Here is a 23,473-nt window from a genome sequence, read left to right as displayed (position 1 = left end):
CCAGGGAAACTTTCATTTGGAAATAATTTACTTTAAGATACACGATCCAAAAAGATCTCATATTGCCGAAACCCGGGAACGAACCAGGGACCTATAAGTCTTCAGTCTAACGCTCTCCCAACTGAGCTATTTCGGCTCTTTTTCACGCAACCAGGGAAACTTGGCATAGGAAAACAGTTTACGTTATTGTATACGACCCAAAAGCCTTTCTTGTTGCCGTAACCCGGGATCGAACCAGGGACCTTTAGATCTTCAGTCTAACGCTCTCCCAACTGAGCTATTTCGGCTCTTTTTCATGCAACCAGGGAAACTTTCCTTTGGAAATAATTTACTTTAAAATACACGATCCAAAAAGATTTCATGTTGCCGAAACCCGGCATCGAACCAGGGACCTTTAGATCTTCAGTTCAACGCTCTCCCAAATGAGCTATTTCGGCTCTCTTTCGTGCAAACAGGGAAACTTTACTGAAGCAAATAATTTACTTTAAAATACACGATCCAAAAAGATTTCATATTGCCGAAACCCGGGATCTAACCAGGGACCTTTAGATCTTCAGTCTAACGCTCTCCCAACTGAGCTATTTCGGCTCTTTTCACGCAACCAGGGAAACTTTGTATAGGAAAACAGTTTACTTTAATGTATACGACCTAAAAGCCTTTCTTGTTGCCGAAACCCGGGATCGAACCAGGGACCTTTAGATGTTCAGTCTAACGCTCTCCCAACTGAGCTATTTCGGCTCTCTTTCGTCCAAACAGGGAAACTTTACTGAAGCAAAAAAATTACTTTAAGATACACGATCCAAAAAGATTTCATATTGCCGAAACCCGGGATCGAACCAGGGACCTTTAAGTCTTCAGTCTAACGCTCTCCCAACTGAGCTATTTCGGCTCTTTTTCATGCACCCAGGGAAACTTTCATTTGGAAATAATTTACTTTTAGATACACGATCCAAAAAGATTTCATATTGCCAAAACCCGGGAACGAACCAGGGACCTTTAAGTCTTCAGTCTAACGCTCTACCAACTGAGCTATTTCGGCTCTTTTTCACGCAACCAGGGAAACTTTGCATAGGAAAACAGTTTACTTTAATGTATACGACCCAAAACCCTCTCTTGTTGCCGAAACCCGGGAGCGAACCAGGGACCTTTAGACCTTCAGTCTAACGCTCTCCCAACTGAGCTATTTCGGCTCTTTTTCATGCAACAAGGGAAACTTTCATTTGGAAATAATTTACTTTAAGATACACGATCCAAAGAGATTTCATATTGCCGAAACCCGGGATCGAACCAGGGAACTTTAGATCTTCAGTCTAACGCTCTCCCAACTGAGCTATTTCGGCTCTTTTTCACGCAACCAGGGAAACTTTGCATAGGAAAACAGTTTACTTGAATGTATACGACCCAAAAGCCTTTCTTGTTGCCGAAACCCGGGCTCGAACCAGGGACCTTTAGAACTTCAGTGTAACGCTCTCCCAACTGAGCTATTTCGGGTCTTGTTCATGCAACCAGGGAAACTTTCCTTTGGAAATAATTTACTTTAAGATACACGACCCAAAAAGATTTCATATTGCCGAAACCCGGGACCTTTAGATCTTCAGTCTAACGCTCTCCCAACTGAGCTATTTCGGCTCTTTTTCACGCAACCAGGGAAACTTTGCATAGGAAAACAGTTTACTTTAATGTATACGACCCAAAAGCCTTTCTTGTTCCCGAAACCCGGGATCGAACCAGGGACCTTTAGATCTTCAGTCTAACGCTCTTCCAAGTGAGATATTTCGGCTCTTTTTCCTGCAACTAGGGAAACTTTGCATAGGAAAACAGTTTACTTTAATGTACACGACCCAAAAGCCTTTCTTGTTGCCGAAACCCGGGATTGAACCAGGGACCTTTAGATCTTCAGTCTAACGCTCTCCCAACTGAGCTATTTCGGCTCTCTTTCATGCAAACAGGGAAACTTTACTGAAGCAAATAATTTACTTTAAGATACACGATCCAAAAAGATTTCATATTGCCGAAACCCGGGAAGAACCAGGGACCTTTAAGTCTTCAGTCTAACGCTCTCCCAACTGAGCTATTTCGGCTCTTTTTCACGCAACCAGGGAAACTTTGCATAGGAAAACAGTTTACTTTAATGTATACGACCCAAAAGCCTTTCTTGTTGCCGAAACCCGGGAGCGAACCAGGGACCTTTAGACCTTCAGTCTAACGCTCTCCCAACTGAGCTATTTCGGCTCTTTTTCATGCAACAAGGGAAACTTTCATTTGGAATTAATTTACTTTAAGATACACGATCCAAAGAGATTTCATATTGCCGAAACCCGGGATCGAACCAGGGAACTTTAGATCTTCAGTCTAACGCTCTCCCAACTGAGCTATTTCGGCTCTTGTTCACGCAACCAGGGAAACTTTGCATAGGAAAACAGTTTACTTGAATGTATACGACCCAAAAGCCTTTCTTGTTGCCGAAACCCGGGCTCGAACCAGGGACCTTTAGAACTTCAGTCTAACGCTCTCCCAACTGAGCTATTTCGGGTCTTGTTCATGCAACCAGGGAAACTTTCCTTTGGAAATAATTTACTTTAAGATACACGACCCAAAAAGATTTCATATTGCCGAAACCCGGGACCGAACCAGGTACCTTTAGATCTTCAGTCTAACGCTCTCCCAACTGAGCTATTTCGGCTCTTTTTCACGCAACCAGGGAAACTTTGCATAGGAAAACAGTTTACTTGAATGTATACGACCCAAAAGCCTTTCTTGTTGCCGAAACCCGGGCTCGAACCAGGGACCTTTAGAACTTCAGTGTAACGCTCTCCCAACTGAGCTATTTCGGGTCTTGTTCATGCAACCAGGGAAACTTTCCTTTGGAAATAATTTACTTTAAGATACACGACCCAAAAAGATTTCATATTGCCGAAACCCGGGACCGAACCAGGGACCTTTAGATCTTCAGTCTAACGCTCTCCCAACTGAGATATTTCGGCTCTTTTTCCTGCAACTAGGGAAACTTTGCATAGGAAAACAGTTTACTTTAATGTACACGACCCAAAAGCCTTTCTTGTTGCCGAAACCCGGGATTGAACCAGGGACCTTTAGATCTTCAGTCTAACGCTCTCCCAACTGAGCTATTTCGGCTCTCTTTCATGCAAACAGGGAAACTTTACTGAAGCAAATAATTTACTTAAAGATATACGACCCAAAAACCACTCGTGTTGCCGAAACCCGGAATCGAAACAGGGACCTTTAGATCTTCAGTCTAACGCTCTCCCATCTGAGCTATTTCGGCTCTCTTTCATGCAAACAGGGAAACTTTACTGAAGCAAATAATTTACTTTAAGATACACGATCCAAAAAGATTTCATATTGCCGAAACCCGGGAAGAACCAGGGACCTTTAAGTCTTCAGTCTAACGCTCTCCCAACTGAGCTATTTCGGCTCTTTTTCACGCAACCAGGGAAACTTTGCATAGGAAAACAGTTTACTTTAATGTATACGACCCAAAAGCCTTTCTTGTTGCCGTAACCCGGGATCGAACCAAGGACCTTTAGATCTTCAGTCTAACGCTCTCCAAACTGAGCTATTTCGGCTCTTTTTCATGCAACCAGGGAAACTTTCATTTGGAAATAATTAACTTTAAGATACACGATCCAAAAAGATCTCATATTGCCGAAACCCGGGAACGAACCAGGGACCTTTAAGTCTTCAGTCTAACGCTCTCCCAACTGAGCTATTTCGGCTCTTTTTCATGCAACCAGGAAACTTTCCTTTGGAAATAATTTACTTTAAGATACACGATCCAAAAAGATTTCATATTGCCGAAACCCGGGATCGAACCATGGACCTTTAAGTCTTCAGTCTAACGCTCTCCCAACTGAGCTATTTCGGCTCTTTTTCACGCAACCAGGGAAACTTTGCATAGGAAAACAGTTTACTTTAATGTATACGACCCAAAAGCCTTTCTTGTTGCCGTAACCCGGGATCGAACCAGGGACCTTTAGATCTTCAGTCTAACGCTCTCCAAACTGAGCTATTTCGGCTCTTTTTCATGCAACCAGGGAAACTTTCATTTGGAAATAATTTACTTTAAGATACACGATCCAAAAAGATCTCATATTGCCGAAACCCGGGAACGAACCAGGGACCTTTAAGTCTTCAGTGTAACGCTCTCCCAACTGAGCTATTTCGGCTCTTTTTCATGCAACCAGGAAACTTTCCTTTGGAAATAATTTACTTTAAGATACACGATCCAAAAAGATTTCATATTGCCGAAACCCGGGATCGAACCATGGGCCTTTAGATCTTCAGTCTAACGCTCTCCCAACTGAGCTATTTCGGCTCTCTTTCATACGAACAGGGAAACTTTACTGAAGCAAATAATTTACTTTAAGGTACACGATCCAAAAAGATTTCATATTGCCGAAACCCGGGATCGAACCAGGGACCTTTAGATCTTCAGTCTAACGCTCACCAAACTGAGCTATTTCGGCTCTTTTTCATGCAACCAGGGAAACTTTCATTTGGAAATAATTTACTTTAAGATACACGATCCAAAAAGATTTCATATTGCCGAAACCCGCGATCGAACCACGGACCTTTAGATCTTCAGTCTAACGCTCTCCCAACTGAGCTATTTCGGCTGTTCTTCATGCAACCAGGAAACTTTCCTTTGGAAATAATTTACTTTAAGATACACGATCCAAAAAGATTTCATATTGCCGAAACCCGGGATCGAACCATGGACCTTTAGATCTTCAGTCTAACGCTCTCCCAACTGAGCTATTTCGGCTCTCTTTCATTCAAACAGGGAAACTTTACTGAAGCAAATAATTTACTTTAAGGTATACGATCCAAAAAGATTTCATATTGCCGAGACCCGGGATCGAACCAGGGACCTTTAGATCTTCAGTCTAACGCTCTCCCAACTGAGCTATTTCGGCTCTTTTTCATGCAACCAGGGAAACTTTCATTTGGAAATAATTTACTTTAAGATACACGATCCAAAGAGATTTCATATTGCCGAAACCCGGGATCGAACCAGGGACCTTTAGATCTTCAGTCTAACGCTCTCCCAACTGAGCTATTTCGGCTCTTTTTCACGCAACCAGGGAAACTTTGCATAGGAAAACAGTTTACTTGAATGTATACGACCCAAAAGCCTTTCTTGTTGCCGAAACCCGGGCTCGAACCAGGGACCTTTAGAACTTCAGTCTAACGCTCTCCCAACTGAGCTATTTCGGCTCTTTTTCATGCAACCAGGGAAACTTCCATTTGGAAATAATTTACTTTAAGATACACGATCCAAAAAGATCTCATATTGCCGAAACCCGGGAACGAACCAGGGACCTTTAAGTCTTCAGTGTAACGCTCTCCCAACTGAGCTATTTCGTATCTTTTTCATGCAACCAGGAAACTTTCCTTTGGAAATAATTTACTTTAAGATACACGATCCAAAAAGATTTCATATTGCCGAAACCCGGGATCGAACCATGGACCTTTAGATCTTCAGTCTAACGCTCTCCCAACTGAGCTATTTCGGCTCTCTTTCATACGAACAGGGAAACTTTACTGAAGCAAATAATTTACTTTAAGGTACACGATCCAAAAAGATTTCATATTGCCGAAACCCGGGATCGAACCAGGGACCTTTAGATCTTCAGTCTAACGCTCACCAAACTGAGCTATTTCGGCTCTTTTTCATGCAACCAGGGAAACTTTCATTTGGAAATAATTTACTTTAAGATACACGATCCAAAAAGATTTCATATTGCCGAAACCCGCGATCGAACCACGGACCTTTAGATCTTCAGTCTAACGCTCTCCCAACTGAGCTATTTCGGCTGTTCTTCATGCAACCAGGAAACTTTCCTTTGGAAATAATTTACTTTAAGATACACGATCCAAAAAGATTTCATATTGCCGAAACCCGGGATCGAACCATGGACCTTTAGATCGTCAGTCTAACGCTCTCCCAACTGAGCTATTTCGGCTCTCTTTCATTCAAACAGGGAAACTTTACTGAAGCAAATAATTTACTTTAAGGTATACGATCCAAAAAGATTTCATATTGCCGAGACCCGGGATCGAACCAGGGACCTTTAGATCTTCAGTCTAACGCTCTCCCAACTGAGCTATTTCGGCTCTCTTTCATGCAACCAGGGAAACTTTCATTTGGAAATAATTTACTTTAAGATACACGATCCAAAGAGATTTCATATTGCCGAAACCCGGGATCGAACCAGGGACCTTTAGATCTTCAGTCTAACGCTCTCCCAACTGAGCTATTTCGGCTCTTTTTCACGCAACCAGGGAAACTTTGCATAGGAAAACAGTTTACTTGAATGTATACGACCCAAAAGCCTTTCTTGTTGCCGAAACCCGGGCTCGAACCAGGGACCTTTAGAACTTCAGTCTAACGCTCTCCCAACTGAGCTATTTCGGCTCTTGTTCATGCAACCAGGGAAACTTTCCTTTGGAAATAATTTACTTTAAGATACACGACCCAAAAAGATTTCACATTGCCGAAACCCGGGATCGAACCGGGGACCTTTAGATCTTCAGTCTAACGCTCTCCCAACTGAGCTATTTCGGCTCTTTTTCATGCAACCAGGGAAACTTTGCATAGGAAAACAGTTTACTTTAATGTATACGACCCAAAAGCCTTTCTTGTTGCCGAAACCCGGGATCGAACCAGGGACCTTTAGATCTTCAGTCTAACGCTCTCCCAACTGAGCTATTTCGGCTCTTTTTCACGCAACCAGGGAAACTTTGTATAGGAAAACAGTTTACTTTAATGTATACGACCTAAAAGCCTTTCTTGTTGCCGAAACCCGGGATCGAACCAGGGACCTTTAGATGTTCAGTCTAACGCTCTCCCAACTGAGCTATTTCGGCTCTCTTTCGTCCAAACAGGGAAACTTTACTGAAGCAAAAAATTTACTTTAAGATACACGATCCAAAAAGATTTCATATTGCCGAAACCCGGGATCGAACCAGGGACCTTTAAGTCTTCAGTCTAACGCTCTCCCAACTGAGCTATTTCGGCTCTTTTTCATGCACCCAGGGAAACTTTCATTTGGAAATAATTTACTTTTAGATACACGATCCAAAAAGATTTCATATTGCCGAAACCCGGGAACGAACCAGGGACCTTTAAGTCTTCAGTCTAACGCTCTCCCAACTGAGCTATTTCGGCTCTTTTTCACGCAACCAGGGAAACTTTGCATAGGAAAACAGATTACTTTAATGTATACGACCCAAAACCCTTTCTTGTTGCCGAAACCCGGGAGCGAACCAGGGACCTTTAGACCTTCACTCTAACGCTCTCCCAACTGAGCTATTTCGGCTCTTTTTCATGCAACTAGGGAAACTTTCATTTGGAAATAATTTACTTTAAGATACACGATCCAAAGAGATTTCATATTGCCGAAACCCGGGATCGAACCAGGGAACTTTAGATCTTCAGTCTAACGCTCTCCCAACTGAGCTATTTCGGCTCTTTTTCACGCAACCAGGGAAACTTTGCATAGGAAAACAGTTTACTTGAATGTATACGACCCAAAAGCCTTTCTTGTTGCCGAAACCCGGGCTCGAACCAGGGACCTTTAGAACTTCAGTCTAACGCTCTCTCAACTGAGCTATTTCGGGTCTTGTTCCTGCAACCAGGGAAACTTTCCTTTGGAAATAATTTACTTTAAGATACACGACCCAAAAAGATTTCATGTTGCCGAAACCCGGGACCGAACCAGGGACCTTTAGATCTTCAGTCTAACGCTCTCCCAACTGAGCTATTTCGGCTCTTTTTCACGCAACCAGGGAAACTTTGCATAGGAAAACAGTTTACTTTAATGTATACGACCCAAAAGCCTTTCTTGTTCCCGAAACCCGGGATCGAACCAGGGACCTTTAGATCTTCAGTCTAACGCTCTTCCAACTGAGATATTTCGGCTCTTTTTCCTGCAACTAGGGAAACTTTGCATAGGAAAACAGTTTACTTTAATGTACACGACCCAAAAGCCTTTCTTGTTGCCGAAACCCGGGATTGAACCAGGGACCTTTAGATCTTCAGTCTAACGCTCTCCCAACTGAGCTATTTCGGCTCTCTTTCATGCAAACAGGGAAACTTTACTGAAGCAAATAATTTACTTTAAGATACACGATCCAAAAAGATTTCATATTGCCGAAACCCGGGAAGAACCAGGGACCTTTAAGTCTTCAGTCTAACGCTCTCCCAACTGAGCTATTTCGGCTCTTTTTCACGCAACCAGGGAAACTTTGCATAGGAAAACAGTTTACTTTAATGTATACGACCCAAAAGCCTTTCTTGTTGCCGTAACCCGGGATCGAACCAAGGACCTTTAGATCTTCAGTCTAACGCTCTCCAAACTGAGCTATTTCGGCTCTTTTTCATGCAACCAGGGAAACTTTCATTTGGAAATAATTTACTTTAAGATACACGATCCAAAAAGATCTCATATTGCCGAAACCCGGGAACGAACCAGGGACCTTTAAGTCTTCAGTCTAACGCTCTCCCAACTGAGCTATTTCGGCTCTTTTTCACGCAACCAGGGAAACTTGGCATAGGAAAACAGTTTACGTTATTGTATACGACCCAAAAGCCTTTCTTGTTGCCGTAACCCGGGATCGAACCAGGGACCTTTAGATCTTCAGTCTAACGCTCACCAAACTGAGCTATTTCGGGTCTTTTTCATGCAACCAGGGAAACTTTCATTTGAAAATAATTTACTTTAAGATACACGATCCAAAAAGATTTCATATTGCCGAAACCCGCGATCGAGCCACGGACCTTTAGATCTACAGTCTAACGCTCTCCCAACTGAGCTATTTCGGCTCTTTTTCATGCAACCAGGAAACTTTCCTTTGGAAATAATTTACTTTAAGATACACGATCCAAAAAGATTTCATATTGCCGAAACCCGGGATCGAACCATGGACCTTTAAGTCTTCAGTCTAACGCTCTCCCAACTGAGCTATTTCGGCTCTTTTTCACGCAACCAGGGAAACTTTGCATAGGTAAACAGTTTACTTTAATGTATACGACCCAAAAGCCTTTCTTGTTGCCGTAACCCGGGATCGAACCAGGGACCTTTAGATCTTCAGTCTAACGCTCTCCCAACTGAGCTATTTCGGCTCTTTTTCATGCAACCAGGGAAACTTTCATTTGGAAATAATTTACTTTAAGATACACGATCCAAAGAGATTTCATATTGCCGAAACCCGGGATCGAACCAGGGACCTTTAGATCTTCAGTCTAACGCTCTCCCAACTGAGCTATTTCGGCTCTTTTTCACGCAACCAGGGAAACTTTGCATAGGAAAACAGTTTACTTTAATGTATACGACCCAAAAGCCTTTCTTGTTGCCGTAACCCGGGATCGAACCAAGGACCTTTAGATCTTCAGTCTAACGCTCTCCAAACTGAGCTATTTCGGCTCTTTTTCATGCAACCAGGGAAACTTTCATTTGGAAATAATTTACTTTAAGATACACGATCCAAAAAGATCTCATATTGCCGAAACCCGGGAACGAACCAGGGACCTTTAAGTCTTCAGTCTAACGCTCTCCCAACTGAGCTATTTCGGCTCTTTTTCACGCAACCAGGGAAACTTGGCATAGGAAAACAGTTTACGTTATTGTATACGACCCAAAAGCCTTTCTTGTTGCCGTTACCCGGGATCGAACCAGGGACCTTTAGATCTTCAGTCTAACGCTCACCAAACTGAGCTATTTCGGGTCTTTTTCATGCAACCAGGGAAACTTTCATTTGAAAATAATTTACTTTAAGATACACGATCCAAAAAGATTTCATATTGCCGAAACCCGCGATCGAACCACGGACCTTTAGATCTTCAGTCTAACGCTCTCCCAACTGAGCTATTTCGGCTGTTCTTCATGCAACCAGGAAACTTTCCTTTGGAAATAATTTACTTTAAGATACACGATCCAAAAAGATTTCATATTGCCGAAACCCGGGATCGAACCATGGACCTTTAGATCTTCAGTCTAACGCTCTCCCAACTGAGCTATTTCGGCTCTCTTTCATTCAAACAGGGAAACTTTACTGAAGCAAATAATTTACTTTAAGGTATACGATCCAAAAAGATTTCATATTGCCGAGACCCGGGATCGAACCAGGGACCTTTAGATCTTCAGTCTAACGCTCTCCCAACTGAGCTATTTCGGCTCTTTTTCATGCAACCAGGGAAACTTTCATTTGGAAATAATTTACTTTAAGATACACGATCCAAAGAGATTTCATATTGCCGAAACCCGGGATCGAACCAGGGACCTTTAGATCTTCAGTCTAACGCTCTCCCAACTGAGCTATTTCGGCTCTTTTTCACGCAACCAGGGAAACTTTGCATAGGAAAACAGTTTACTTGAATGTATACGACCCAAAAGCCTTTCTTGTTGCCGAAACCCGGGCTCGAACCAGGGACCTTTAGAACTTCAGTCTAACGCTCTCCCAACTGAGCTATTTCGGCTCTTTTTCATGCAACCAGGGAAACTTCCATTTGGAAATAATTTACTTTAAGATACACGATCCAAAAAGATCTCATATTGCCGAAACCCGGGAACGAACCAGGGACCTTTAAGTCTTCAGTGTAACGCTCTCCCAACTGAGCTATTTCGTATCTTTTTCATGCAACCAGGAAACTTTCCTTTGGAAATAATTTACTTTAAGATACACGATCCAAAAAGATTTCATATTGCCGAAACCCGGGATCGAACCATGGACCTTTAGATCTTCAGTCTAACGCTCTCCCAACTGAGCTATTTCGGCTCTCTTTCATACGAACAGGGAAACTTTACTGAAGCAAATAATTTACTTTAAGGTACACGATCCAAAAAGATTTCATATTGCCGAAACCCGGGATCGAACCAGGGACCTTTAGATCTTCAGTCTAACGCTCACCAAACTGAGCTATTTCGGCTCTTTTTCATGCAACCAGGGAAACTTTCATTTGGAAATAATTTACTTTAAGATACACGATCCAAAAAGATTTCATATTGCCGAAACCCGCGATCGAACCACGGACCTTTAGATCTTCAGTCTAACGCTCTCCCAACTGAGCTATTTCGGCTGTTCTTCATGCAACCAGGAAACTTTCCTTTGGAAATAATTTACTTTAAGATACACGATCCAAAAAGATTTCATATTGCCGAAACCCGGGATCGAACCATGGACCTTTAGATCGTCAGTCTAACGCTCTCCCAACTGAGCTATTTCGGCTCTCTTTCATTCAAACAGGGAAACTTTACTGAAGCAAATAATTTACTTTAAGGTATACGATCCAAAAAGATTTCATATTGCCGAGACCCGGGATCGAACCAGGGACCTTTAGATCTTCAGTCTAACGCTCTCCCAACTGAGCTATTTCGGCTCTCTTTCATGCAACCAGGGAAACTTTCATTTGGAAATAATTTACTTTAAGATACACGATCCAAAGAGATTTCATATTGCCGAAACCCGGGATCGAACCAGGGACCTTTAGATCTTCAGTCTAACGCTCTCCCAACTGAGCTATTTCGGCTCTTTTTCACGCAACCAGGGAAACTTTGCATAGGAAAACAGTTTACTTGAATGTATACGACCCAAAAGCCTTTCTTGTTGCCGAAACCCGGGCTCGAACCAGGGACCTTTAGAACTTCAGTCTAACGCTCTCCCAACTGAGCTATTTCGGCTCTTGTTCATGCAACCAGGGAAACTTTCCTTTGGAAATAATTTACTTTAAGATACACGACCCAAAAAGATTTCACATTGCCGAAACCCGGGATCGAACCGGGGACCTTTAGATCTTCAGTCTAACGCTCTCCCAACTGAGCTATTTCGGCTCTTTTTCATGCAACCAGGGAAACTTTGCATAGGAAAACAGTTTACTTTAATGTATACGACCCAAAAGCCTTTCTTGTTGCCGAAACCCGGGATCGAACCAGGGACCTTTAGATCTTCAGTCTAACGCTCTCCCAACTGAGCTATTTCGGCTCTTTTTCACGCAACCAGGGAAACTTTGTATAGGAAAACAGTTTACTTTAATGTATACGACCTAAAAGCCTTTCTTGTTGCCGAAACCCGGGATCGAACCAGGGACCTTTAGATGTTCAGTCTAACGCTCTCCCAACTGAGCTATTTCGGCTCTCTTTCGTCCAAACAGGGAAACTTTACTGAAGCAAAAAATTTACTTTAAGATACACGATCCAAAAAGATTTCATATTGCCGAAACCCGGGATCGAACCAGGGACCTTTAAGTCTTCAGTCTAACGCTCTCCCAACTGAGCTATTTCGGCTCTTTTTCATGCACCCAGGGAAACTTTCATTTGGAAATAATTTACTTTTAGATACACGATCCAAAAAGATTTCATATTGCCGAAACCCGGGAACGAACCAGGGACCTTTAAGTCTTCAGTCTAACGCTCTCCCAACTGAGCTATTTCGGCTCTTTTTCACGCAACCAGGGAAACTTTGCATAGGAAAACAGATTACTTTAATGTATACGACCCAAAACCCTTTCTTGTTGCCGAAACCCGGGAGCGAACCAGGGACCTTTAGACCTTCACTCTAACGCTCTCCCAACTGAGCTATTTCGGCTCTTTTTCATGCAACTAGGGAAACTTTCATTTGGAAATAATTTACTTTAAGATACACGATCCAAAGAGATTTCATATTGCCGAAACCCGGGATCGAACCAGGGAACTTTAGATCTTCAGTCTAACGCTCTCCCAACTGAGCTATTTCGGCTCTTTTTCACGCAACCAGGGAAACTTTGCATAGGAAAACAGTTTACTTGAATGTATACGACCCAAAAGCCTTTCTTGTTGCCGAAACCCGGGCTCGAACCAGGGACCTTTAGAACTTCAGTCTAACGCTCTCTCAACTGAGCTATTTCGGGTCTTGTTCCTGCAACCAGGGAAACTTTCCTTTGGAAATAATTTACTTTAAGATACACGACCCAAAAAGATTTCATGTTGCCGAAACCCGGGACCGAACCAGGGACCTTTAGATCTTCAGTCTAACGCTCTCCCAACTGAGCTATTTCGGCTCTTTTTCACGCAACCAGGGAAACTTTGCATAGGAAAACAGTTTACTTTAATGTATACGACCCAAAAGCCTTTCTTGTTCCCGAAACCCGGGATCGAACCAGGGACCTTTAGATCTTCAGTCTAACGCTCTTCCAACTGAGATATTTCGGCTCTTTTTCCTGCAACTAGGGAAACTTTGCATAGGAAAACAGTTTACTTTAATGTACACGACCCAAAAGCCTTTCTTGTTGCCGAAACCCGGGATTGAACCAGGGACCTTTAGATCTTCAGTCTAACGCTCTCCCAACTGAGCTATTTCGGCTCTCTTTCATGCAAACAGGGAAACTTTACTGAAGCAAATAATTTACTTTAAGATACACGATCCAAAAAGATTTCATATTGCCGAAACCCGGGAAGAACCAGGGACCTTTAAGTCTTCAGTCTAACGCTCTCCCAACTGAGCTATTTCGGCTCTTTTTCACGCAACCAGGGAAACTTTGCATAGGAAAACAGTTTACTTTAATGTATACGACCCAAAAGCCTTTCTTGTTGCCGTAACCCGGGATCGAACCAAGGACCTTTAGATCTTCAGTCTAACGCTCTCCAAACTGAGCTATTTCGGCTCTTTTTCATGCAACCAGGGAAACTTTCATTTGGAAATAATTTACTTTAAGATACACGATCCAAAAAGATCTCATATTGCCGAAACCCGGGAACGAACCAGGGACCTTTAAGTCTTCAGTCTAACGCTCTCCCAACTGAGCTATTTCGGCTCTTTTTCACGCAACCAGGGAAACTTGGCATAGGAAAACAGTTTACTTTAATGTATACGACCCAAAACCCTTTCTTGTTGCCGAAACCCGGGAGCGAACCAGGGACCTTTAGACCTTCACTCTAACGCTCTCCCAACTGAGCTATTTCGGCTCTTTTTCATGCAACTAGGGAAACTTTCATTTGGAAATAATTTACTTTTAGATACACGATCCAAAAAGATTTCATATTGCCGAAACCCGGGAACGAACCAGGGACCTTTAAGTCTTCAGTCTAACGCTCTCCCAACTGAGCTATTTCGGCTCTTTTTCACGCAACCAGGGAAACTTTGCATAGGAAAACAGATTACTTTAATGTATACGACCCAAAACCCTTTCTTGTTGCCGAAACCCGGGAGCGAACCAGGGACCTTTAGACCTTCACTCTAACGCTCTCCCAACTGAGCTATTTCGGCTCTTTTTCATGCAACTAGGGAAACTTTCATTTGGAAATAATTTACTTTAAGATACACGATCCAAAGAGATTTCATATTGCCGAAACCCGGGATCGAACCAGGGAACTTTAGATCTTCAGTCTAACGCTCTCCCAACTGAGCTATTTCGGCTCTTTTTCACGCAACCAGGGAAACTTTGCATAGGAAAACAGTTTACTTGAATGTATACGACCCAAAAGCCTTTCTTGTTGCCGAAACCCGGGCTCGAACCAGGGACCTTTAGAACTTCAGTCTAACGCTCTCTCAACTGAGCTATTTCGGGTCTTGTTCCTGCAACCAGGGAAACTTTCCTTTGGAAATAATTTACTTTAAGATACACGACCCAAAAAGATTTCATGTTGCCGAAACCCGGGACCGAACCAGGGACCTTTAGATCTTCAGTCTAACGCTCTCCCAACTGAGCTATTTCGGCTCTTTTTCACGCAACCAGGGAAACTTTGCATAGGAAAACAGTTTACTTTAATGTATACGACCCAAAAGCCTTTCTTGTTCCCGAAACCCGGGATCGAACCAGGGACCTTTAGATCTTCAGTCTAACGCTCTTCCAACTGAGATATTTCGGCTCTTTTTCCTGCAACTAGGGAAACTTTGCATAGGAAAACAGTTTACTTTAATGTACACGACCCAAAAGCCTTTCTTGTTGCCGAAACCCGGGATTGAACCAGGGACCTTTAGATCTTCAGTCTAACGCTCTCCCAACTGAGCTATTTCGGCTCTCTTTCATGCAAACAGGGAAACTTTACTGAAGCAAATAATTTACTTTAAGATACACGATCCAAAAAGATTTCATATTGCCGAAACCCGGGAAGAACCAGGGACCTTTAAGTCTTCAGTCTAACGCTCTCCCAACTGAGCTATTTCGGCTCTTTTTCACGCAACCAGGGAAACTTTGCATAGGAAAACAGTTTACTTTAATGTATACGACCCAAAAGCCTTTCTTGTTGCCGTAACCCGGGATCGAACCAAGGACCTTTAGATCTTCAGTCTAACGCTCTCCAAACTGAGCTATTTCGGCTCTTTTTCATGCAACCAGGGAAACTTTCATTTGGAAATAATTTACTTTAAGATACACGATCCAAAAAGATCTCATATTGCCGAAACCCGGGAACGAACCAGGGACCTTTAAGTCTTCAGTCTAACGCTCTCCCAACTGAGCTATTTCGGCTCTTTTTCACGCAACCAGGGAAACTTGGCATAGGAAAACAGTTTACGTTATTGTATACGACCCAAAAGCCTTTCTTGTTGCCGTAACCCGGGATCGAACCAGGGACCTTTAGATCTTCAGTCTAACGCTCACCAAACTGAGCTATTTCGGGTCTTTTTCATGCAACCAGGGAAACTTTCATTTGAAAATAATTTACTTTAAGATACACGATCCAAAAAGATTTCATATTGCCGAAACCCGCGATCGAGCCACGGACCTTTAGATCTACAGTCTAACGCTCTCCCAACTGAGCTATTTCGGCTCTTTTTCATGCAACCAGGAAACTTTCCTTTGGAAATAATTTACTTTAAGATACACGATCCAAAAAGATTTCATATTGCCGAAACCCGGGATCGAACCATGGACCTTTAAGTCTTCAGTCTAACGCTCTCCCAACTGAGCTATTTCGGCTCTTTTTCACGCAACCAGGGAAACTTTGCATAGGAAAACAGTTTACTTTAATGTATACGACCCAAAAGCCTTTCTTGTTGCCGTAACCCGGGATCGAACCAGGGACCTTTAGATCTTCAGTCTAACGCTCACCAAACTGAGCTATTTCGGGTCTTTTTCATGCAACCAGGGAAACTTTCATTTGAAAATAATTTACTTTAAGATACACGATCCAAAAAGATTTCATATTGCCGAAACCCGCGATCGAGCCACGGACCTTTAGATCTTCAGTCTAACGCTCTCCCAACTGAGCTATTTCGGCTCTTTTTCATGCAACTAGGAAACTTTCCTTTGGAAATAATTTACTTTAAGATACACGATCCAAAAAGATTTCATATTGCCGAAACCCGGGATCGAACCATGGACCTTTAAGTCTTCAGTCTAACGCTCTCCCAACTGAGCTATTTCGGCTCTTTTTCACGCAACCAGGGAAACTTTGCATAGGAAAACAGTTTACTTTAATGTATACGACCCAAAAGCCTTTCTTGTTGCCGTAACCCGGGATCGAACCAGGGACCTTTAGATCTCCAGTCTAACGCTCTCCAAACTGAGCTATTTCGGCTCTTTTTCATGCAACCAGGGAAACTTTCATTTGGAAATAATTTACTTTAAGATACACGATCCAAAAAGATTTCATATTGCCGAAACCCGCGATCGAGCCACGGACCTTTAGATCTTCAGTCTAACGCTCTCCCAACTGAGCTATTTCGGCTCTTTTTCATGCAACCAGGGAAACTTTGCATAGGAAAACAGTTTACTTTAATGTATACGACCCAAAAGCCTTTCTTGTTGCCGAAACCCGGGATCGAACCATGGACCTTTAAGTCTTCAGTCTAACGCTCTCCCAACTGAGCTATTTCGGCTCTTTTTCACGCAACCAGGGAAACTTTGCATAGGAAAACAGTTTACTTGAATGGATACTACCCAAAAGCCTTTCTTGTTGCCGAAACCCGGGCTCGAACCAGGGACCTTAAGATCTTCAGTCTAACGCTCACCAAACTGAGCTATTTCGGGTCTTTTTCATGCAACCAGGGAAACTTTCATTTGGAAATAATTTACTTTAAGATACACGATCCAAAAAGATTTCATATTGCCGAAACCCGCGATCGAACCACGGACCTTTAGATCTTCAGTCTAACGCTCTCCCAACTGAGCTATTTCGGCTCTTTTTCATGCAACCAGGGAAACTTTGCATAGGAAAACAGTTTACTTTAATGTATACGACCCAAAAGCCTTTCTTGTTGCCGAAACCCGGGATCGAACCAGGGACCTTTAGATCTTCAGTCTAACGCTCTCCCAACTGAGCTATTTCGGCTCTTTTTCACGCAACCAGGGAAACTTTGTATAGGAAAACAGTTTACTTTAATGTATACGACCTAAAAGCCTTTCTTGTTGCCGAAACCCGGGATCGAACCAGGGACCTTTAGATGTTCAGTCTAACGCTCTCCCAACTGAGCTATTTCGGCTCTCTTTCGTCCAAACAGGGAAACTTTACTGAAGCAAAAAATTTACTTTAAGATACACGATCCAAAAAGATTTCATATTGCCGAAACCCGGGATCGAACCAGGGACCTTTAAGTCTTCAGTCTAACGCTCTCCCAACTGAGCTATTTCGGCTCTTTTTCATGCACCCAGGGAAACTTTCATTTGGAAATAATTTACTTTTAGATACACGATCCAAAAAGATTTCATATTGCCGAAACCCGGGAACGAACCAGGGACCTTTAAGTCTTCAGTCTAACGCTCTCCCAACTGAGCTATTTCGGCTCTTTTTCACGCAACCAGGGAAACTTTGCATAGGAAAACAGATTACTTTAATGTATACGACCCAAAACCCTTTCTTGTTGCCGAAACCCGGGAGCGAACCAGGGACCTTTAGACCTTCACTCTAACGCTCTCCCAACTGAGCTATTTCGGCTCTTTTTCATGCAACTAGGGAAACTTTCATTTGGAAATAATTTACTTTAAGATACACGATCCAAAGAGATTTCATATTGCCGAAACCCGGGATCGAACCAGGGAACTTTAGATCTTCAGTCTAACGCTCTCCCAACTGAGCTATTTCGGCTCTTTTTCACGCAACCAGGGAAACTTTGCATAGGAAAACAGTTTACTTGAATGTATACGACCCAAAAGCCTTTCTTGTTGCCGAAACCCGGGCTCGAACCAGGGACCTTTAGAACTTCAGTCTAACGCTCTCTCAACTGAGCTATTTCGGGTCTTGTTCCTGCAACCAGGGAAACTTTCCTTTGGAAATAATTTACTTTAAGATACACGACCCAAAAAGATTTCATGTTGCCGAAACCCGGGACCGAACCAGGGACCTTTAGATCTTCAGTCTAACGCTCTCCCAACTGAGCTATTTCGGCTCTTTTTCACGCAACCAGGGAAACTTTGCATAGGAAAACAGTTTACTTTAATGTATACGACCCAAAAGCCTTTCTTGTTCCCGAAACCCGGGATCGAACCAGGGACCTTTAGATCTTCAGTCTAACGCTCTTCCAACTGAGATATTTCGGCTCTTTTTCCTGCAACTAGGGAAACTTTGCATAGGAAAACAGTTTACTTTAATGTACACGACCCAAAAGCCTTTCTTGTTGCCGAAACCCGGGATTGAACCAGGGACCTTTAGATCTTCAGTCTAACGCTCTCCCAACTGAGCTATTTCGGCTCTCTTTCATGCAAACAGGGAAACTTTACTGAAGCAAATAATTTACTTTAAGATACACGATCCAAAAAGATTTCATATTGCCGAAACCCGGGAAGAACCAGGGACCTTTAAGTCTTCAGTCTAACGCTCTCCCAACTGAGCTATTTCGGCTCTTTTTCACGCAACCAGGGAAACTTTGCATAGGAAAACAGTTTACTTTAATGTATACGACCCAAAAGCCTTTCTTGTTGCCGTAACCCGGGATCGAACCAAGGACCTTTAGATCTTCAGTCTAACGCTCTCCAAACTGAGCTATTTCGGCTCTTTTTCATGCAACCAGGGAAACTTTCATTTGGAAATAATTTACTTTAAGATACACGATCCAAAAAGATCTCATATTGCCGAAACCCGGGAACGAACCAGGGACCTTTAAGTCTTCAGTCTAACGCTCTCCCAACTGAGCTATTTCGGCTCTTTTTCACGCAACCAGGGAAACTTGGCATAGGAAAACAGTTTACGTTATTGTATACGACCCAAAAGCCTTTCTTGTTGCCGTAACCCGGGATCGAACCAGGGACCTTTAGATCTTCAGTCTAACGCTCACCAAACTGAGCTATTTCGGGTCTTTTTCATGCAACCAGGGAAACTTTCATTTGAAAATAATTTACTTTAAGATACACGATCCAAAAAGATTTCATATTGCCGAAACCCGCGATCGAGCCACGGACCTTTAGATCTACAGTCTAACGCTCTCCCAACTGAGCTATTTCGGCTCTTTTTCATGCAACCAGGAAACTTTCCTTTGGAAATAATTTACTTTAAGATACACGATCCAAAAAGATTTCATATTGCCGAAACCCGGGATCGAACCATGGACCTTTAAGTCTTCAGTCTAACGCTCTCCCAACTGAGCTATTTCGGCTCTTTTTCACGCAACCAGGGAAACTTTGCATAGGAAAACAGTTTACTTTAATGTATACGACCCAAAAGCCTTTCTTGTTGCCGTAACCCGGGATCGAACCAGGGACCTTTAGATCTTCAGTCTAACGCTCACCAAACTGAGCTATTTCGGGTCTTTTTCATGCAACCAGGGAAACTTTCATTTGAAAATAATTTACTTTAAGATACACGATCCAAAAAGATTTCATATTGCCGAAACCCGCGATCGAGCCACGGACCTTTAGATCTTCAGTCTAACGCTCTCCCAACTGAGCTATTTCGGCTCTTTTTCATGCAACCAGGAAACTTTCCTTTGGAAATAATTTACTTTAAGATACACGATCCAAAAAGATTTCATATTGCCGAAACCCGGGATCGAACCATGGACCTTTAAGTCTTCAGTCTAACGCTCTCCCAACTGAGCTATTTCGGCTCTTTTTCACGCAACCAGGGAAACTTTGCATAGGAAAACAGTTTACTTTAATGTATACGACCCAAAAGCCTTTCTTGTTGCCGTAACCCGGGATCGAACCAGGGACCTTTAGATCTCCAGTCTAACGCTCTCCAAACTGAGCTATTTCGGCTCTTTTTCATGCAACCAGGGAAACTTTCATTTGGAAATAATTTACTTTAAGATACACGATCCAAAAAGATTTCATATTGCCGAAACCCGCGATCGAGCCACGGACCTTTAGATCTTCAGTCTAACGCTCTCCCAACTGAGCTATTTCGGCTCTTTTTCATGCAACCAGGGAAACTTTGCATAGGAAAACAGTTTACTTTAATGTATACGACCCAAAAGCCTTTCTTGTTGCCGAAACCCGGGATCGAACCATGGACCTTTAAGTCTTCAGTCTAACGCTCTCCCAACTGAGCTATTTCGGCTCTTTTTCACGCAACCAGGGAAACTTTGCATAGGAAAACAGTTTACTTGAATGGATACTACCCAAAAGCCTTTCTTGTTGCCGAAACCCGGGCTCGAACCAGGGACCTTAAGATCTCCAGTCTAACGCTCACCAAACTGAGCTATTTCGGGTCTTTTTCATGCAACCAGGGAAACTTTCATTTGGAAATAATTTACTTTAAGATACACGATCCAAAAAGATTTCATATTGCCGAAACCCGCGATCAAACCACGGACCTTTAGATCTTCAGTCTAACGCTCTCCCAACTGAGCTATTTCGGCTCTTTTTCATGCAACCAGGAAACTTTCCTTTGGAAATAATTTACTTTAAGATACACGATCCAAAAAGATTTCATATTGCCGAAACCCGGGATCGAACCATGGACCTTTAGATCTTCAGTCTAACGCTCTCCCAACTGAGCTATTTCGGCTCTCTTTCATGCAAACAGGGAAACTTTACTGAAGCAAATAATTAACTTTAAGGTACACGATCCAAAAAGATTTCATATTGCCGAAACCCGGGATCGAACCAGGGACCTTTAGATCTTCAGTCTAACGCTCTCCCAACTGAGCTATTTCGGCTCTCTTTCATTCAAACAGGGAAACTTTACTGAAGCAAATAATTTACTTTAAGGTATACGATCCAAAAAGATTTCATATTGCCGAAACCCGGGATCGAACCAGGGACCTTTAGATCTTCAGTCTAACGCTCTCCCAACTGAGCTATTTCGGCTCTTTTTCATGCAACCAGGAAACTTTCCTTTGGAAATAATTTACTTTAAGATACACGATCCAAAAAGATTTCATATTGCCGAAACCCGGGATCGAACCATGGACCTTTAGATCTTCAGTCTAACGCTCTCCCAACTGAGCTATTTCGGCTCTCTTTCATGCAAACAGGGAAACTTTACTGAAGCGAATAATTTACTTTAAGGTACACGATCCAAAAAGATTTCATATTGCCGAAACCCGGGATCGAACCAGGGACCTTTAGATCTTCAGTCTAACGCTCACCAAACTGAGCTATTTCGGCTCTTTTTCATGCAACCAGGAAAACTTTCATTTGGAAATAATTTACTTTAAGATACACGACCCAAAACGATTTCACATTGCCGAAACCCGGGATCGAACCAGGGACCTTTAGATCTTCAGTCTAACGCTCTCCCAACTGAGCTATTTCGGCTCTTTTTCATGCAACCAGGGAAACTTTGCATAGGAAAACAGTTTACTTTAATGTATACGACCCAAAAGTCTCTCTTGTTGCCGAAACCCGGGATCGAACCAGGGACCTTTAGATCTTCAGTCTAACGCTCTCCCAACTGAGTTATTTCGGCTCTTTTTCCTGCAATCAGGGAAACTTTGCATAGGAAAACAGTTTACTTTAATGTATACGACCCAAAAGCCTTTCTTGTTGCCGTAACCCGGGATCGAACCAGGGACCTTTAGATCTTCAGTCTAACGCTCTCCAAACTGAGCTATTTCGGGTCTTTTTCATGCAACCAGGGAAACTTTCATTTGGAAATAATTTACTTTAAGATACACGATCCAAAAAGATTTCATATTGCCGAAACCCGCGATCGAACCACGGACCTTTAGATCTTCAGTCTAACGCTCTCCCAACTGAGCTATTTCGGCTCTTTTTCATGCAACCAGGAAACTTTCCTTTGGAAATAATTTACTTTAAGATACACGATCCAAAAAGATTTCATATTGCCGAAACCCGGGATCGAACCATGGACCTTTAAGTCTTCAGTCTAACGCTCTCCCAACTGAGCTATTTCGGCTCTTTTTCACGCAACCAGGGAAACTTTGCATAGGAAAACGGTTTTCTTTAATGTATACGACCCAAAAGCCTTTCTTGTTGCCGTAACCCGGGATCGAACCAGGGACCTTTAAATCTTCAGTCTAACGCTCTCCAAACTGAGCTATTTCGGGTCTTTTCATGCAACCAGGGAAACTTTCATTTGGAAATAATTTACTTTAAGATACACGATCCAAAAAGATTTCATATTGCCGAAACCCGCGATCGAACCACGGACCTTTAGATCTTCAGTCTAACGCTCTCCCAACTGAGTTATTTCGGCTCTTTTCCTGCAATCAGGGAAACTTTGCATAGGAAAACAGTTTACTTTAATGTATACGACCCAAAAGCCTTTCTTTTTGCCGAAACCCGGGAACGAACCAGGGACCTTTAAGTCTTCAGTCTAACGATCTCCCAACTGAGCTATTTCGGCTCTTTTTCACGCAACCAGGGTAACTTGGCATAGGAAAACAGTTTACGTTATTGTATACGACCCAAAAGCCTTTCTTGTTGCCGTAACCCGTGATCGAACCAGGGACCTTTAGATCTTCAGTCTAACGCTCACCAAACTGAGCTATTTCGGGTCTTTTTCATGCAACCAGGGAAACTTTCATTTGGAAATAATTTACTTTAAGATACACGATCCAAAAAGATTTCATATTGCCGAAACCCGCGATCGAACCACGGACCTTTAGATCTTCAGTCTAACGCTCTCCCACCTGAGCTATTTCGGCTCTTTTTCATGCAACCAGGAAACTTTCCTTTGGAAATAATTTACTTTAAGATACACGATCCAAAAAGATTTCATATTGCCGAAACCCGGGATCGAACCATGGACCTTTAGATCTTCAGTCTAACGCTCTCCCAACTGAGCTATTTCGGCTCTCTTTCATGCAAACAGGGAAACTTTGCTGAAGCAAATAATTTACTTTAAGGTACACGATCCAAAAAGATTTCATATTGCCGAAACCCGGGATCGAACCAGGGACCTTTAGATCTTCAGTCTAACGCTCTCCCAACTGAGCTATTTCGGCTCTCTTTCATTCAAACAGGGAAACTTTACAGAAGCAAACAATTTACTTTAAGGTATACGATCCAAAAAGATTTCATATTGCCGAAACCCGGGATCGAACCAGGGACCTTTAGATCTTCAGTCTAACGCTCTCCCAACTGAGCTATTTCGGCTCTTTTTCATGCAACCAGGAAACTTTCCTTTGGAAATAA

General features: G+C 42.7%; 56 non-coding genes across 56 annotated transcripts; all 56 read right to left on the bottom strand.

The window, feature by feature from the left end:
• Positions 1-515: 515 nt before the first annotated feature.
• On the bottom strand, positions 516-588 carry TRNAF-GAA (transfer RNA phenylalanine (anticodon GAA)). The gene has a single exon. It is a non-coding gene; the product is annotated as a tRNA-Phe (tRNA).
• Positions 589-665: 77 nt separating this feature from the next.
• On the bottom strand, positions 666-738 carry TRNAF-GAA (transfer RNA phenylalanine (anticodon GAA)). Its single transcript has one exon. It is a non-coding gene; the product is annotated as a tRNA-Phe (tRNA).
• Positions 739-1,267: 529 nt separating this feature from the next.
• TRNAF-GAA (transfer RNA phenylalanine (anticodon GAA)) lies at positions 1,268-1,340 on the bottom strand. The gene has a single exon. It is a non-coding gene; the product is annotated as a tRNA-Phe (tRNA).
• Positions 1,341-1,858: 518 nt separating this feature from the next.
• TRNAF-GAA (transfer RNA phenylalanine (anticodon GAA)) lies at positions 1,859-1,931 on the bottom strand. Its single transcript has one exon. It is a non-coding gene; the product is annotated as a tRNA-Phe (tRNA).
• Positions 1,932-2,309: 378 nt separating this feature from the next.
• On the bottom strand, positions 2,310-2,382 carry TRNAF-GAA (transfer RNA phenylalanine (anticodon GAA)). Its single transcript has one exon. It is a non-coding gene; the product is annotated as a tRNA-Phe (tRNA).
• Positions 2,383-3,062: 680 nt separating this feature from the next.
• On the bottom strand, positions 3,063-3,135 carry TRNAF-GAA (transfer RNA phenylalanine (anticodon GAA)). Its single transcript has one exon. It is a non-coding gene; the product is annotated as a tRNA-Phe (tRNA).
• A 1,128-nt stretch (positions 3,136-4,263) lies between these two features.
• TRNAF-GAA (transfer RNA phenylalanine (anticodon GAA)) lies at positions 4,264-4,336 on the bottom strand. Its single transcript has one exon. It is a non-coding gene; the product is annotated as a tRNA-Phe (tRNA).
• A 377-nt stretch (positions 4,337-4,713) lies between these two features.
• Positions 4,714-4,786, bottom strand: TRNAF-GAA (transfer RNA phenylalanine (anticodon GAA)). Its single transcript has one exon. It is a non-coding gene; the product is annotated as a tRNA-Phe (tRNA).
• A 78-nt stretch (positions 4,787-4,864) lies between these two features.
• TRNAF-GAA (transfer RNA phenylalanine (anticodon GAA)) lies at positions 4,865-4,937 on the bottom strand. Its single transcript has one exon. It is a non-coding gene; the product is annotated as a tRNA-Phe (tRNA).
• A 77-nt stretch (positions 4,938-5,014) lies between these two features.
• On the bottom strand, positions 5,015-5,087 carry TRNAF-GAA (transfer RNA phenylalanine (anticodon GAA)). The gene has a single exon. It is a non-coding gene; the product is annotated as a tRNA-Phe (tRNA).
• Positions 5,088-5,165: 78 nt separating this feature from the next.
• On the bottom strand, positions 5,166-5,238 carry TRNAF-GAA (transfer RNA phenylalanine (anticodon GAA)). Its single transcript has one exon. It is a non-coding gene; the product is annotated as a tRNA-Phe (tRNA).
• Positions 5,239-5,464: 226 nt separating this feature from the next.
• Positions 5,465-5,537, bottom strand: TRNAF-GAA (transfer RNA phenylalanine (anticodon GAA)). Its single transcript has one exon. It is a non-coding gene; the product is annotated as a tRNA-Phe (tRNA).
• A 377-nt stretch (positions 5,538-5,914) lies between these two features.
• On the bottom strand, positions 5,915-5,987 carry TRNAV-GAC (transfer RNA valine (anticodon GAC)). Its single transcript has one exon. It is a non-coding gene; the product is annotated as a tRNA-Val (tRNA).
• A 78-nt stretch (positions 5,988-6,065) lies between these two features.
• TRNAF-GAA (transfer RNA phenylalanine (anticodon GAA)) lies at positions 6,066-6,138 on the bottom strand. The gene has a single exon. It is a non-coding gene; the product is annotated as a tRNA-Phe (tRNA).
• A 77-nt stretch (positions 6,139-6,215) lies between these two features.
• TRNAF-GAA (transfer RNA phenylalanine (anticodon GAA)) lies at positions 6,216-6,288 on the bottom strand. The gene has a single exon. It is a non-coding gene; the product is annotated as a tRNA-Phe (tRNA).
• A 78-nt stretch (positions 6,289-6,366) lies between these two features.
• On the bottom strand, positions 6,367-6,439 carry TRNAF-GAA (transfer RNA phenylalanine (anticodon GAA)). Its single transcript has one exon. It is a non-coding gene; the product is annotated as a tRNA-Phe (tRNA).
• Positions 6,440-6,516: 77 nt separating this feature from the next.
• Positions 6,517-6,589, bottom strand: TRNAF-GAA (transfer RNA phenylalanine (anticodon GAA)). Its single transcript has one exon. It is a non-coding gene; the product is annotated as a tRNA-Phe (tRNA).
• Positions 6,590-6,667: 78 nt separating this feature from the next.
• TRNAF-GAA (transfer RNA phenylalanine (anticodon GAA)) lies at positions 6,668-6,740 on the bottom strand. The gene has a single exon. It is a non-coding gene; the product is annotated as a tRNA-Phe (tRNA).
• Positions 6,741-6,818: 78 nt separating this feature from the next.
• TRNAF-GAA (transfer RNA phenylalanine (anticodon GAA)) lies at positions 6,819-6,891 on the bottom strand. The gene has a single exon. It is a non-coding gene; the product is annotated as a tRNA-Phe (tRNA).
• Positions 6,892-7,420: 529 nt separating this feature from the next.
• Positions 7,421-7,493, bottom strand: TRNAF-GAA (transfer RNA phenylalanine (anticodon GAA)). The gene has a single exon. It is a non-coding gene; the product is annotated as a tRNA-Phe (tRNA).
• Positions 7,494-8,023: 530 nt separating this feature from the next.
• Positions 8,024-8,096, bottom strand: TRNAF-GAA (transfer RNA phenylalanine (anticodon GAA)). The gene has a single exon. It is a non-coding gene; the product is annotated as a tRNA-Phe (tRNA).
• Positions 8,097-8,775: 679 nt separating this feature from the next.
• On the bottom strand, positions 8,776-8,848 carry TRNAY-GUA (transfer RNA tyrosine (anticodon GUA)). Its single transcript has one exon. It is a non-coding gene; the product is annotated as a tRNA-Tyr (tRNA).
• Positions 8,849-9,225: 377 nt separating this feature from the next.
• Positions 9,226-9,298, bottom strand: TRNAF-GAA (transfer RNA phenylalanine (anticodon GAA)). Its single transcript has one exon. It is a non-coding gene; the product is annotated as a tRNA-Phe (tRNA).
• Positions 9,299-9,976: 678 nt separating this feature from the next.
• TRNAF-GAA (transfer RNA phenylalanine (anticodon GAA)) lies at positions 9,977-10,049 on the bottom strand. The gene has a single exon. It is a non-coding gene; the product is annotated as a tRNA-Phe (tRNA).
• Positions 10,050-10,127: 78 nt separating this feature from the next.
• TRNAF-GAA (transfer RNA phenylalanine (anticodon GAA)) lies at positions 10,128-10,200 on the bottom strand. Its single transcript has one exon. It is a non-coding gene; the product is annotated as a tRNA-Phe (tRNA).
• A 77-nt stretch (positions 10,201-10,277) lies between these two features.
• Positions 10,278-10,350, bottom strand: TRNAF-GAA (transfer RNA phenylalanine (anticodon GAA)). Its single transcript has one exon. It is a non-coding gene; the product is annotated as a tRNA-Phe (tRNA).
• A 78-nt stretch (positions 10,351-10,428) lies between these two features.
• On the bottom strand, positions 10,429-10,501 carry TRNAF-GAA (transfer RNA phenylalanine (anticodon GAA)). The gene has a single exon. It is a non-coding gene; the product is annotated as a tRNA-Phe (tRNA).
• Positions 10,502-10,727: 226 nt separating this feature from the next.
• On the bottom strand, positions 10,728-10,800 carry TRNAF-GAA (transfer RNA phenylalanine (anticodon GAA)). Its single transcript has one exon. It is a non-coding gene; the product is annotated as a tRNA-Phe (tRNA).
• Positions 10,801-11,177: 377 nt separating this feature from the next.
• On the bottom strand, positions 11,178-11,250 carry TRNAV-GAC (transfer RNA valine (anticodon GAC)). Its single transcript has one exon. It is a non-coding gene; the product is annotated as a tRNA-Val (tRNA).
• Positions 11,251-11,328: 78 nt separating this feature from the next.
• Positions 11,329-11,401, bottom strand: TRNAF-GAA (transfer RNA phenylalanine (anticodon GAA)). Its single transcript has one exon. It is a non-coding gene; the product is annotated as a tRNA-Phe (tRNA).
• A 77-nt stretch (positions 11,402-11,478) lies between these two features.
• Positions 11,479-11,551, bottom strand: TRNAF-GAA (transfer RNA phenylalanine (anticodon GAA)). Its single transcript has one exon. It is a non-coding gene; the product is annotated as a tRNA-Phe (tRNA).
• Positions 11,552-11,629: 78 nt separating this feature from the next.
• TRNAF-GAA (transfer RNA phenylalanine (anticodon GAA)) lies at positions 11,630-11,702 on the bottom strand. Its single transcript has one exon. It is a non-coding gene; the product is annotated as a tRNA-Phe (tRNA).
• Positions 11,703-11,779: 77 nt separating this feature from the next.
• On the bottom strand, positions 11,780-11,852 carry TRNAF-GAA (transfer RNA phenylalanine (anticodon GAA)). Its single transcript has one exon. It is a non-coding gene; the product is annotated as a tRNA-Phe (tRNA).
• Positions 11,853-11,930: 78 nt separating this feature from the next.
• Positions 11,931-12,003, bottom strand: TRNAF-GAA (transfer RNA phenylalanine (anticodon GAA)). The gene has a single exon. It is a non-coding gene; the product is annotated as a tRNA-Phe (tRNA).
• A 78-nt stretch (positions 12,004-12,081) lies between these two features.
• Positions 12,082-12,154, bottom strand: TRNAF-GAA (transfer RNA phenylalanine (anticodon GAA)). Its single transcript has one exon. It is a non-coding gene; the product is annotated as a tRNA-Phe (tRNA).
• Positions 12,155-12,683: 529 nt separating this feature from the next.
• TRNAF-GAA (transfer RNA phenylalanine (anticodon GAA)) lies at positions 12,684-12,756 on the bottom strand. The gene has a single exon. It is a non-coding gene; the product is annotated as a tRNA-Phe (tRNA).
• A 530-nt stretch (positions 12,757-13,286) lies between these two features.
• On the bottom strand, positions 13,287-13,359 carry TRNAF-GAA (transfer RNA phenylalanine (anticodon GAA)). Its single transcript has one exon. It is a non-coding gene; the product is annotated as a tRNA-Phe (tRNA).
• Positions 13,360-14,339: 980 nt separating this feature from the next.
• On the bottom strand, positions 14,340-14,412 carry TRNAF-GAA (transfer RNA phenylalanine (anticodon GAA)). Its single transcript has one exon. It is a non-coding gene; the product is annotated as a tRNA-Phe (tRNA).
• A 530-nt stretch (positions 14,413-14,942) lies between these two features.
• On the bottom strand, positions 14,943-15,015 carry TRNAF-GAA (transfer RNA phenylalanine (anticodon GAA)). Its single transcript has one exon. It is a non-coding gene; the product is annotated as a tRNA-Phe (tRNA).
• A 679-nt stretch (positions 15,016-15,694) lies between these two features.
• On the bottom strand, positions 15,695-15,767 carry TRNAY-GUA (transfer RNA tyrosine (anticodon GUA)). The gene has a single exon. It is a non-coding gene; the product is annotated as a tRNA-Tyr (tRNA).
• A 677-nt stretch (positions 15,768-16,444) lies between these two features.
• On the bottom strand, positions 16,445-16,517 carry TRNAS-GGA (transfer RNA serine (anticodon GGA)). The gene has a single exon. It is a non-coding gene; the product is annotated as a tRNA-Ser (tRNA).
• A 680-nt stretch (positions 16,518-17,197) lies between these two features.
• Positions 17,198-17,270, bottom strand: TRNAF-GAA (transfer RNA phenylalanine (anticodon GAA)). Its single transcript has one exon. It is a non-coding gene; the product is annotated as a tRNA-Phe (tRNA).
• A 78-nt stretch (positions 17,271-17,348) lies between these two features.
• Positions 17,349-17,421, bottom strand: TRNAF-GAA (transfer RNA phenylalanine (anticodon GAA)). The gene has a single exon. It is a non-coding gene; the product is annotated as a tRNA-Phe (tRNA).
• Positions 17,422-17,950: 529 nt separating this feature from the next.
• On the bottom strand, positions 17,951-18,023 carry TRNAF-GAA (transfer RNA phenylalanine (anticodon GAA)). The gene has a single exon. It is a non-coding gene; the product is annotated as a tRNA-Phe (tRNA).
• A 530-nt stretch (positions 18,024-18,553) lies between these two features.
• Positions 18,554-18,626, bottom strand: TRNAF-GAA (transfer RNA phenylalanine (anticodon GAA)). Its single transcript has one exon. It is a non-coding gene; the product is annotated as a tRNA-Phe (tRNA).
• A 679-nt stretch (positions 18,627-19,305) lies between these two features.
• On the bottom strand, positions 19,306-19,378 carry TRNAY-GUA (transfer RNA tyrosine (anticodon GUA)). The gene has a single exon. It is a non-coding gene; the product is annotated as a tRNA-Tyr (tRNA).
• Positions 19,379-20,055: 677 nt separating this feature from the next.
• On the bottom strand, positions 20,056-20,128 carry TRNAS-GGA (transfer RNA serine (anticodon GGA)). Its single transcript has one exon. It is a non-coding gene; the product is annotated as a tRNA-Ser (tRNA).
• A 379-nt stretch (positions 20,129-20,507) lies between these two features.
• TRNAS-GGA (transfer RNA serine (anticodon GGA)) lies at positions 20,508-20,580 on the bottom strand. The gene has a single exon. It is a non-coding gene; the product is annotated as a tRNA-Ser (tRNA).
• A 226-nt stretch (positions 20,581-20,806) lies between these two features.
• Positions 20,807-20,879, bottom strand: TRNAF-GAA (transfer RNA phenylalanine (anticodon GAA)). The gene has a single exon. It is a non-coding gene; the product is annotated as a tRNA-Phe (tRNA).
• Positions 20,880-20,957: 78 nt separating this feature from the next.
• TRNAF-GAA (transfer RNA phenylalanine (anticodon GAA)) lies at positions 20,958-21,030 on the bottom strand. Its single transcript has one exon. It is a non-coding gene; the product is annotated as a tRNA-Phe (tRNA).
• Positions 21,031-21,108: 78 nt separating this feature from the next.
• On the bottom strand, positions 21,109-21,181 carry TRNAF-GAA (transfer RNA phenylalanine (anticodon GAA)). Its single transcript has one exon. It is a non-coding gene; the product is annotated as a tRNA-Phe (tRNA).
• Positions 21,182-21,257: 76 nt separating this feature from the next.
• Positions 21,258-21,330, bottom strand: TRNAF-GAA (transfer RNA phenylalanine (anticodon GAA)). The gene has a single exon. It is a non-coding gene; the product is annotated as a tRNA-Phe (tRNA).
• A 228-nt stretch (positions 21,331-21,558) lies between these two features.
• Positions 21,559-21,631, bottom strand: TRNAF-GAA (transfer RNA phenylalanine (anticodon GAA)). The gene has a single exon. It is a non-coding gene; the product is annotated as a tRNA-Phe (tRNA).
• Positions 21,632-23,059: 1,428 nt separating this feature from the next.
• TRNAF-GAA (transfer RNA phenylalanine (anticodon GAA)) lies at positions 23,060-23,132 on the bottom strand. The gene has a single exon. It is a non-coding gene; the product is annotated as a tRNA-Phe (tRNA).
• A 78-nt stretch (positions 23,133-23,210) lies between these two features.
• On the bottom strand, positions 23,211-23,283 carry TRNAF-GAA (transfer RNA phenylalanine (anticodon GAA)). Its single transcript has one exon. It is a non-coding gene; the product is annotated as a tRNA-Phe (tRNA).
• Positions 23,284-23,361: 78 nt separating this feature from the next.
• TRNAF-GAA (transfer RNA phenylalanine (anticodon GAA)) lies at positions 23,362-23,434 on the bottom strand. The gene has a single exon. It is a non-coding gene; the product is annotated as a tRNA-Phe (tRNA).
• Between the last annotated feature and the right edge of the window lie 39 nt (positions 23,435-23,473).

This window comes from Phalangium opilio, unplaced genomic scaffold (genome assembly GCF_054372755.1).
Source record: "Phalangium opilio isolate 3A_F unplaced genomic scaffold, DU_Popi_V2 ptg000500l_1, whole genome shotgun sequence".
Classification (NCBI taxonomy): domain Eukaryota; kingdom Metazoa; phylum Arthropoda; class Arachnida; order Opiliones; family Phalangiidae; genus Phalangium; species Phalangium opilio.
This window is presented reverse-complemented; position numbering and strand designations above follow the sequence as displayed.